This window comes from Nilaparvata lugens, chromosome Y, assembly GCF_014356525.2.
Source record: "Nilaparvata lugens isolate BPH chromosome Y, ASM1435652v1, whole genome shotgun sequence".
NCBI classification, from domain to species: Eukaryota; Metazoa; Arthropoda; class Insecta; order Hemiptera; family Delphacidae; genus Nilaparvata; species Nilaparvata lugens.
This window is the reverse complement of record NC_052519.1, coordinates 8,722,958-8,732,548: the sequence shown is the minus strand read 5'-3', so window position 1 is coordinate 8,732,548 and position 9,591 is coordinate 8,722,958. Positions and strand designations below refer to the sequence as shown.

Genomic DNA, 9,591 nt, shown 5'->3' with positions numbered 1-9,591 from the left:
TGAATCCATTCGCTATCAAATTAAAGTGAATGCATATTTCTACATCTAATAACTTATACTGTCAAATTAAAGTGAATGCATATTTCTACATCTAATGCTTAATAATAATAATGGTTTGCTTTCCACCTGACTAGGTGGAATTGAGAATTCAATTGAGAATTCATTGAAACTTGTACAATCAAAATTCTCACTCATATTTGATCTTATTAGCTTGAGTGATTAGAGGCAGGTGACAAGTGTGTGTGCTTAATGAAAGTACATCGCGTGCTACACAAACTTTCCTTATCAACATGTTGATGGTATTAACTTAATGGATAAGAACGTGTGCTACGCCCTCACTTTCCTTATCATGATGGTGATGACAAACACTTAATGGCTAGCGCAACCCAGTGCTCGGCTCAAGGTTTTGACAGAGCAGGATACTCCCCTCGTTTCTCTGTCTCTCACAAGTAGCAGTCAGAGATTGAGCAACTCATCTGTCTAGCCAGATGGCACATCAGCTCTCTCCTTCTCTTACTCACTCCATCTCTTACTGGCACCCTTCCTTCTAAATTCCTTTTTTGCTATTCTCTATTACGAAAGGCGAGTGAAGCAAGAATACAGACAATGACTAACTAAGTTCCATTTTGATCGAGCGTTCCTATACTGTCAGATTAAAGTGAAACCATATGCTCCTCTCTGCGCAGCGATCTTTGCGTTACGAAAGGCTAGAGAAGGAGAATTCAAACAACACCTTTCTAAACTCTCCTTTGATCGAGCTTACTCTACTGCCAGATTAAAGTGAAACCATGATCTGCACTCTGATCTTTGCGGCTACGCGTTATACCCCTTACCAGTCTTTTTGAGATTTTATGTTTTCGGGGTCGATACGACCCCTTTGTACTGTGCTAACCCCATTTTTTCTGTAATTATCTCGGCTACCTGATTTTCTGTAAGGTTATGTTGTTTGGCCTCTATCCAGTTCATATGAAAACTAACCCGGGCATATCTGGACACGATATCATGTGCTATCCTGTGTATGAATGAATTAAGATAATCTATGAATGGAGCCGAACACTGCAGTCTCATGACAGTACCCTCTTCGAAATTTTTAATTGCCTCAGCTATTTCATCACGAACACTTTTCACAACGACTTCCATCTTGTTTTTCTTAATAAAATCTCCAATATCATTTTTAGTTGCATACTTTTCTGCAATTTGATTAATCAGAATAGCAATGGCATCTTTTGTAATGAATTGTTCAATACCGTCCATAATATTAGCTTTTATTGCACTTGTCATTTCAGATAATCGTTTTTCAAAATCTTCCTTTGTTAATGAAGAACTAGTCAATTTTTGCAAAGTAGATTCTGAATATTGCCTATCAATTAGCGATGGCTGTGTTTCATTTACTCTAGTAAAAATTTCTGTACTAAGCTGTTTTAATTTAGTATTGAGATAGTTTCTGTCCAGCACCTCCAAATTCTTAATTTTATCTGATATGGCTTTTAATTTCTCATCTAAATAAGCTTTACCAACTTTATCGTTGTTAATACTCACCAACTGGGATGAAAAGCTGTCTGTTTAAGTTTTTACTCCTCCTAGAGCAGATTCTAAAGTTAGAGTTCTCTCTCCAATAGCTTTATCAATATTAGCACTAACATTTTGTAATGTACTTAGAATATGTTCTCTTTCAATTATGCCCACTCCAATATTCTTCGTATTTTCTGAAACAAGTTTGGTTATTTGCGGATCTAAATAAAATTTCACAGCTTCGCTGCTTCCTTGTTCATTTATCGATTTGATTATCTTCTGCATTATCGAGTCAATATCAAACGTAAGATTAGCAACAGCAGCCCCAGCACTAGGTGTATCAATTCGACCGAATCGATGCAGAGCCATCGTAACACTAAACAATTAGTTTTGCTTCTTTTAGCTCTTCAATTATAGACGCGATCTCAACATCATGTGCAGTGTTGCCAGAAGCTTTTGAGGAATAGAGTAAATTTAATCTTTCCACTAATTCGTCAAAATTATCAAAGTATTGATAAATTCTATCATGAGAATTATATTTTGCAAATTTCAATAAACCCCATCCCTTCTTTTTACCAATTTTTTTACTGGGAAATAACTTCTGAATCATTTGCAATTTAATTCCCTGATTTCGTTTAACATACCCTCTTCGATCTAAATGTATGCCTGTAAGTGTTAAGATTTTTTTATACTTATCCAGATCTCTCTGATTATAAAGATTCGAATTCGGTCTTGAACTGAATAATAACTCAAGTAGACCGTGTGTTAAACGAAATCTTTCATTATTAATATCTATATAACCATCATTGAATATTACTTGCTGATTTTCAATATAATACACGTCATCTTTAGAATTGTATGAAATTCCATAACTAATTGAATTATTCAATTTTTCCGCATGAAACGTTTTTAGATATTGTGACAGCACATCATCGTTTTTACTGGAACCAAGTCAACTGTTTTCAAATTTAGTCGAGCTTGAAAGATTGTCTGTTGAACTCTCATAGCTTTTATCATAACTCGAGTGTTCATCACCAATTTCCATACTCTCTTGTTCCTCTTTTACTTCTTCCTTTTTTACACCAGAGTGAAAACTAGATTTGGTTTTTCCCAATTCAATTATAGGTTCTATCAATGGTGATAGAGTTTTCCTATTGTATTCCTCCGATCGTTTTTCAAAATTAAGCAGGCTTCTATGCTTGTCGCTGATTACTTTTCTCAATTTCTTAATCTTTTCGATTAAACTCTCCTTCTTGTTATTTACTATGTTCCTTCCTCTCCTCCTCCTCCTATGTGTTTTAGACAACATGACTGTACAAAAGAATTAATCTCTACTGAACGGAAAGAATCGTGTCCAGTGAATCCCGATATTTTCCTTCCTTTATAACACATTCTTTCAAAATTGTAACAAAATTATGTGGTTCACGATTCCAAACTGTATGACAAAGTTTACTGAAATCTTTATAAGAAATATCTCCTCCAACATGATCTCTGTGGATTAATTTGAGACTCAATAAATCCATCTTAAAAATTATAATCATATTTGCATTGTCTCTAGTGGAAAAGTTCCTGTGTAGCTCCATAACTCTGAATTAAATATGCTGTGTCAATATTTCGATGACGTCCCATAGTAAAATATTCTCTTATCTGTGGCACATTGCTCAGTTGTAAGTCATCAAAAATCACTAAGCTATATTCAGGGATAGGGTTCGGATGGGGAATTTGGCTCACATCCTCTTTCATGTGAAATCCGATATCTTTCAAACCTGCAAATACCTTCTTGAGAAAAACATATTTTGGTTGATATAAGCTCTTGCTAAATAAGTAAATGTGCTTAAATCTTAAGCCATTTTCAGCAAATACTAAATTAAATAAGAGATTTGTTTTTCCTCCAGCACTGAGAGAAATAATTAACATTCTTGCATTATGAGGAAGTAAGTCTCCATTTTTACAAAATTCAGGCTTTTCTTTATCTGTAATTAATTTATCAAAGTAAACAATTGGTATTTGATTTATGATTACAAACGTACAGAATGTGATCTGATAAGCTACTGAAAATTTTTACAAAAGTTAGATCAGTGCGGCTATGAATGAGAGCAATGACCGAGCACACATGCATTAGCATAGAGGGGCATATCACTCGACATATTGGAATGTAGACACCACTCTCCACCTCCTGTCATCATCATCAGACAGAGGATGGATGTATCTACCTTCTCTGTTCCTCACCCTCTTTTCTGCTTATCAGCTATTGAGTGTGCAAAGATTCTTATATTACGAAATGAAACTATGGATTGAAATGCGAACCAATGTTTGATAATAATACTTCTATTATATTTTCAACGAATGTACATCATGATATTTACAATAGATTATTTACAATAAATGTACATGATATTCACAATAGATTACAAAAGATTATTTTTCATCTAATAATTGATCTTTACTAATATAACTAGGTGTTGAAAATCCAATCCATTCCACCAACAATCCTTTTTTATCACGTTTTAATATTTTTTCAATCAAATACACTTGTCTCTCCGATTCGTTTAATTGTGTTTTTTTAATTTCTACTGCATAAAACCGACCACTAATTACTTCACCGTTTAGATCTCTCAGTGAGTAGGTTATAGGTTTAGAAGGAAATATAGAGTGAATCACAAAATACTCTGCGCTCCTGTTTATGTTATAAGATTTATCAAAAAATAATTGTTTCTTCGAGATTTGCACGATATCACCTAGCTCATATTTTGGTTTTGAATTTTTCAATAAATATCGTCTATTGAATGCAGAATTCAATGACATTAAAACATGATTATGATTTTTCTTACCAACATCCTTAGGTTTCATTCTAATGGATGAATGCGTTGTTGAATTATAATTTCGAACTAAACTGTCTAGTTTGCTTATCGAGTTTTTGGTTTTTAGAAAATACTTTATCCAGAAATATGTATTTATCCTGTTTCAAACTTTTACTGAATAGATATAGATGACTGAAACTGAGTCCATCAGTATTAAAAATTGAATTCAATACTAGATTCGATTTTCCACATCCTGATGTGCCTACAATTAATGCTTCAACATTGCTAGGAAATAAACATCCATGTTTATTTTTATTTTCCTGTTCAGTGGAACAAGAACTCATAACCAATCATCAAAATCGACAATAGCTAATCCATTTTTTTTTTTCATTTTTTGTAATATCTTTCTCTTCTACCATAATATTCTATGTTGTTAGTATGAAGACTTCCTTACTACTGTTCAATCAATTATATGTGTACATACTTAATCAGACTAAACTGGCTTCATATATTATTCTAACTTACACATACCTTTACAACTAGAGTAGCTTGGTTTAATTCAATAAATCAACATAGAATGAGAAACATTACACAGCATTTTATTTTTGATAATTCTTTACATAATTCAAGTATATAGTTTACATTCATTGAATATGGTATGCAATAATCAAAAATTTGTACAATATCATCTTTATTTTTTAAACTTTTGTCAATAGTTATAATAATTTTGCATTTATTTATTCGTAACTCACAACTAATACATTTATTCCTTGAACCTCTACAAGTATCACTATTATTATTACAATTAATTTCCACATTCAAAGCTTTTAGTATTTAATAGTTTTATTCTCTCCTCAATTAACGAGTTCATCATGATTTCTGTAAAAAAGTTAAAGTTATAGTTTGTAAAACATTGCTGATTTGCCACACATTTTCATAATTTCAAATGTAAATCTTACACTATCAATGTTTTTATCTGTTAACCTATCATCAATGAAATGATACATTTGAATATTCAACCAACCTAATGAATTACAATAGCAAAATTCAGGAATTTCCTTTGATTCACATCTTTGATGTCTATCAACTATATTCTTATTTATAATATAACATACACTTATATGTTCTGACTTCTGTTCTTCACTTTTACCAGGTTTTATAAATGTTAAATATTCCTCAAACGTTAGTCCTTCTTTCCCGAAATTATTCAATTCTAATATTGTTTCGTCAATAAGTTCAAAATAACAACATCTATATTTTTCATCGATTTTTTTCGAAAAATAGTTCTCATCAAATGAAATTGAATTCATCTCCAATCTAAAATTAAACATAATATGCTATCAATCTTGTTCTAGCCCACTCTCATCTGAACAAATAGATAAAAAATTCCAGATTAGTTCATTTAATTGTTCTTTTGTTAAATGTTCATTTTTTCCTGTTATACATTTTTTAATTTTATCGATAGACTCTTTAAGATGTGCACAATCACATCTCCATGAATCGGGGCAATCTTTTCCCCTGTAAGCATCATATGATGTACTGTATAAATCACAAATTGAAATATGATTATAGTTATCACTATGCCAAACTCCTAATTTTTCATAGTCTCTCACAAATGTTAGATATTTCATATTTGTCCATCCTTTTTCTGCTGACTGGTCCAATAATTGCTGATGCATCTCCAATAGTTCAGTTAGTTCACAATGATAACTTTGTATTCTCGCCATTTCTTCTAAAGAAACAGAATCATATTTACGTAATTCATTAAAATGTCTATTTATAATATATACTGAGCTTATATATTCATCAAATGATTCCGTTCGACAGCTCATATCTGAAAACATATTAAACTATAAGTTGGAATGATCAGCGTATATAATCAATTGTAGAATATTTACTTAGTTAGTAGTTGACTCTTATCTATCCAAGACGGTTCACTAAAACCGAGCCACTTTACGAGATAACGCTTTCCAACTTTCTTCAATATTCTCTATACAAGATAAACTTGCATTTCATATAGGTGAGAAATCACCTCGCTATGCTTTCAATGAAGGCTATTTCAACGACCCCCACTCCTCCTACCACTGTCACATTATTACACAGCATATCACATGACCAGTCTTTGTCAGCATCCAAATCTTGTTTCAATAATTCTGTATGACGTCATTTCTCAACTATCTTACTATAAATACCACTGCATTGATCTGCATTCGTTCAGTTTGATAGTGTCAACGGTGGAGTAAACATGGATACTTCCAAGGTGTTTAATGTGCATATGCTCTGTGGTAATAAAATCAAGCCTACCAATGAGTGGTTTGATTTGTGGCTTCTATCAGAAAACTTGTGTGATGACAACCTTGTGACAGACATTGGAAATATTGATTATACTGCTGGGGAAGAACTGTTTGTGCAGGATTACTCAAATCTTGTGCCTATCACAGAACCTTTTTGTGACAATATAATGCTTGTGAAAATCTGTGCTTTGGATGATTGTGAGCCAATGGATAAGAGACGCTTCGTTCTAAAAAAGGATATATGTGGTGCATTCAACTTATATTTAAGAGGCAAATTCTCTAATATGGTGTCAGCTAAACATGGAGTCAAAGCAAAGCTGGCTTACATATTGGACAGTGGAAGTGATATGTCTCAAAAGATTCTACAAGTGCTTGATAAAGATGATTACAACGAGGTGAAACAAAAATACCAGGAACCAGTGGGGATACCTTACAAAGTGGAGCTTGCAGATGTCCCAATTGCTACATTGATAGAAGAACTACCGAGATTATTGGAGCAGCTGAGGAAGGAGCACTTCTATCTACTAGACTTGGGCATAACACAGGACTTTGCTGGAATATTCAACAAGAATGGAATGTGCGACTTTCTAACTACAAATCATTGTTTCTGTTTCCAAGGAGAATATAAAGAAGACTATAATGTGATAGTAGATAACAATGAAACTGTAGGGATTGATTGCTTGACTTGGGTTAATGGTAATGTGAGGGTACAAATTTATAATAAGTTTGTATGTCAAATCACAAGCGCTGGTGTAAATAAGCAGTTAGGTAACCATATTGTAGACTTTATTGCCTGTGCAGATACAAGATTACAGGAAACCTTAACCTCTGATGCAGCTAAAATGCATGGTATTACAAGTTTGGAAGCTACAATCTATAACTATAGTTTAACAAATAGAGACAATAGCAAAATCTTTGACCCTATTCAAGATAGCTTGTCACTCTTGAATGATAGTAGAAATTATTTCCAAAATGCCCCAATTTATTCTGTGTCCTTGGCTAAAATGTGGAGAAAACTGACAGATAATTTAAAAAATAGTTGTTGCTTGGTCTATAATGATCTTCTACAATATGTTTACTGGGGTAATAGCAATACCAAGAAATTGACTGGAGTACAAGTAAAGCTTCCCACTGACCCACAACATAGAAATAAAATAATTTCTCATGTTATTTCTGCATTCAGTTTCAATTTACTACCTATAAATTATGTAGAGATTTTTGAGGATCCATCAAACAAAAATATTATCAGTTTCTCACAAAAGTGCTATATTAAGAGTGGCAAGACACATTTCTCCAAGTCAACCACAGTTCTCTCTACCATATCCAAAGTTGTTGACCTAGATGAGTTGGGCCTTGTAGCAACAGGTAACTTGATACCACAAGTCTTAAGAAAACGAGCAAACATAACTTGTAAGCTTCTCCCATACCCTGTTGAAGAGATACAGCCCTCGTCTCCTATCACAGTGCTATCAGCCAAGAAGCGTAAGCTAGAACTGGATGGAATTGATCTAAAACGGAGGGAAACTGAGTTTTTTGAAGCCACACAGTCATTTAGGGCACAGCATAAGCAGCTAGAAGAATTTGAGGAAGGAATAGGAAATTTGAGAGAGGAACTTGAGCCATATTTCATTCACATTGGCGAAATTTTGATCTAAGTAGAGTGTACAATGTGACTGCATTTACTGTAAATAATAAAGGAAAATTTGCATATGTAGGTGTTTTAGGAGAAAAGGAAGGCTCGAAAAATGTTTACTTTGTAAAGGGGTGCCACAAAAATGTTTTTATTAATACATACAATGCAATAGAAGACCTTAAGAAAGAGGGTTATTTTGTAATCCCTTACACTGACAAAAAAGGAATTATTTGTCTACCAAGGGAAGAGAAAATTTGTGTTATTACAGTCAATGGTATGACAAGCTATAATGGTCATACATTTCCTAGAATAGAATCACTTAAGTTTCTGTCAGATGTATGGAAAAACTTGGAAGACACTCCCTTCACACAAAAAGAAGTGGAGCAGTATTATAACATCACAATGCTGGAAATTGAAGGGAAAGTAAAAGTAGGACAGAGTAAAAGATTAGAAGAGTTACCAGAAGGTATAGAGTTAGTCATTATTGCAATAAAAGAAGTGTACAATAGAAACAATACCCAGTATATTCTACAGTTTGAAAATCTGGAAGAATTGTATGTGTCAAACTATTGGTTAGAGGAGGAATTTGAGAACTCTAACATTGATTTGAATTATAAAATTAGAATCAAGCTAGATGTTTTTAAATATACACCCAGTAGGAATAAGGAAAGAGTTACTTTCTGTATTTGATTTGTCCATAGATATGGTTTGATGTATGTATAATAATTTAAAAATAAAGAAAATTATTGTGACATTGACTGTTGACATTTACCTCTCCCCCCTTCTCCGCATTCCTCTCTCATTTTTTCTTTCCTGCTAAACGAGTGGAGGAGGAGGAGGACAAAGGAGGAGAACAAAGGACAATTTTTGTCCTCAGAGAAGAGGAAAATTGTCCTCGAGGGCAATTTTTGTCCTCGGAGGACAATTTTTGTCCTCAGAGAAGAGGAAAATTGTCCTTGGAGGGCAATTTTTGTCCTCGGAGGACAATTTTTGTCCTTGGAGGGGAAGATTTTTGTCCTCGAAGGATAAAATTGAAGTAAAAATGAACTTACATGTGTTGATTTGACGAAATGACAGCTATCTCCTCGGCTATGCTTCTCTCAGCTCAGGTAGCTCCTCGACTGTGGTTGTCTCAGCTCAGGTATCATCTCAGCTTAGCTAGCTCCTCCGCTATGCTTCTCTCAGCTCAGGTAGCTCCTCGACTGTGGTTGTCTCAGCTCAGGTATCATCTCAGCTTAGCTAGCTCCTCGGCTATGCTTCTCTCGATGCAGGTATGTTTTCCTCACGAGAGCACAACTGCTTATGAGACCGAAAACCGAGTTGTGAGGTGAGAAAATGCTGTGAAAAACAA

General features: G+C 33.8%; 1 long non-coding RNA gene across 1 annotated transcript; it reads right to left on the bottom strand.

The window, feature by feature from the left end:
• Nucleotides 1–5,748: 5,748 nt before the first annotated feature.
• LOC120355286 lies at nt 5,749–9,383 on the bottom strand. The gene is made up of 2 exons (XR_005573488.1): nt 9,293–9,383; nt 5,749–6,147 (listed from the first exon to the last, which is right to left on the bottom strand). It is a non-coding gene; the product is annotated as an uncharacterized LOC120355286 (long non-coding RNA).
• Between the last annotated feature and the right edge of the window lie 208 nt (nt 9,384–9,591).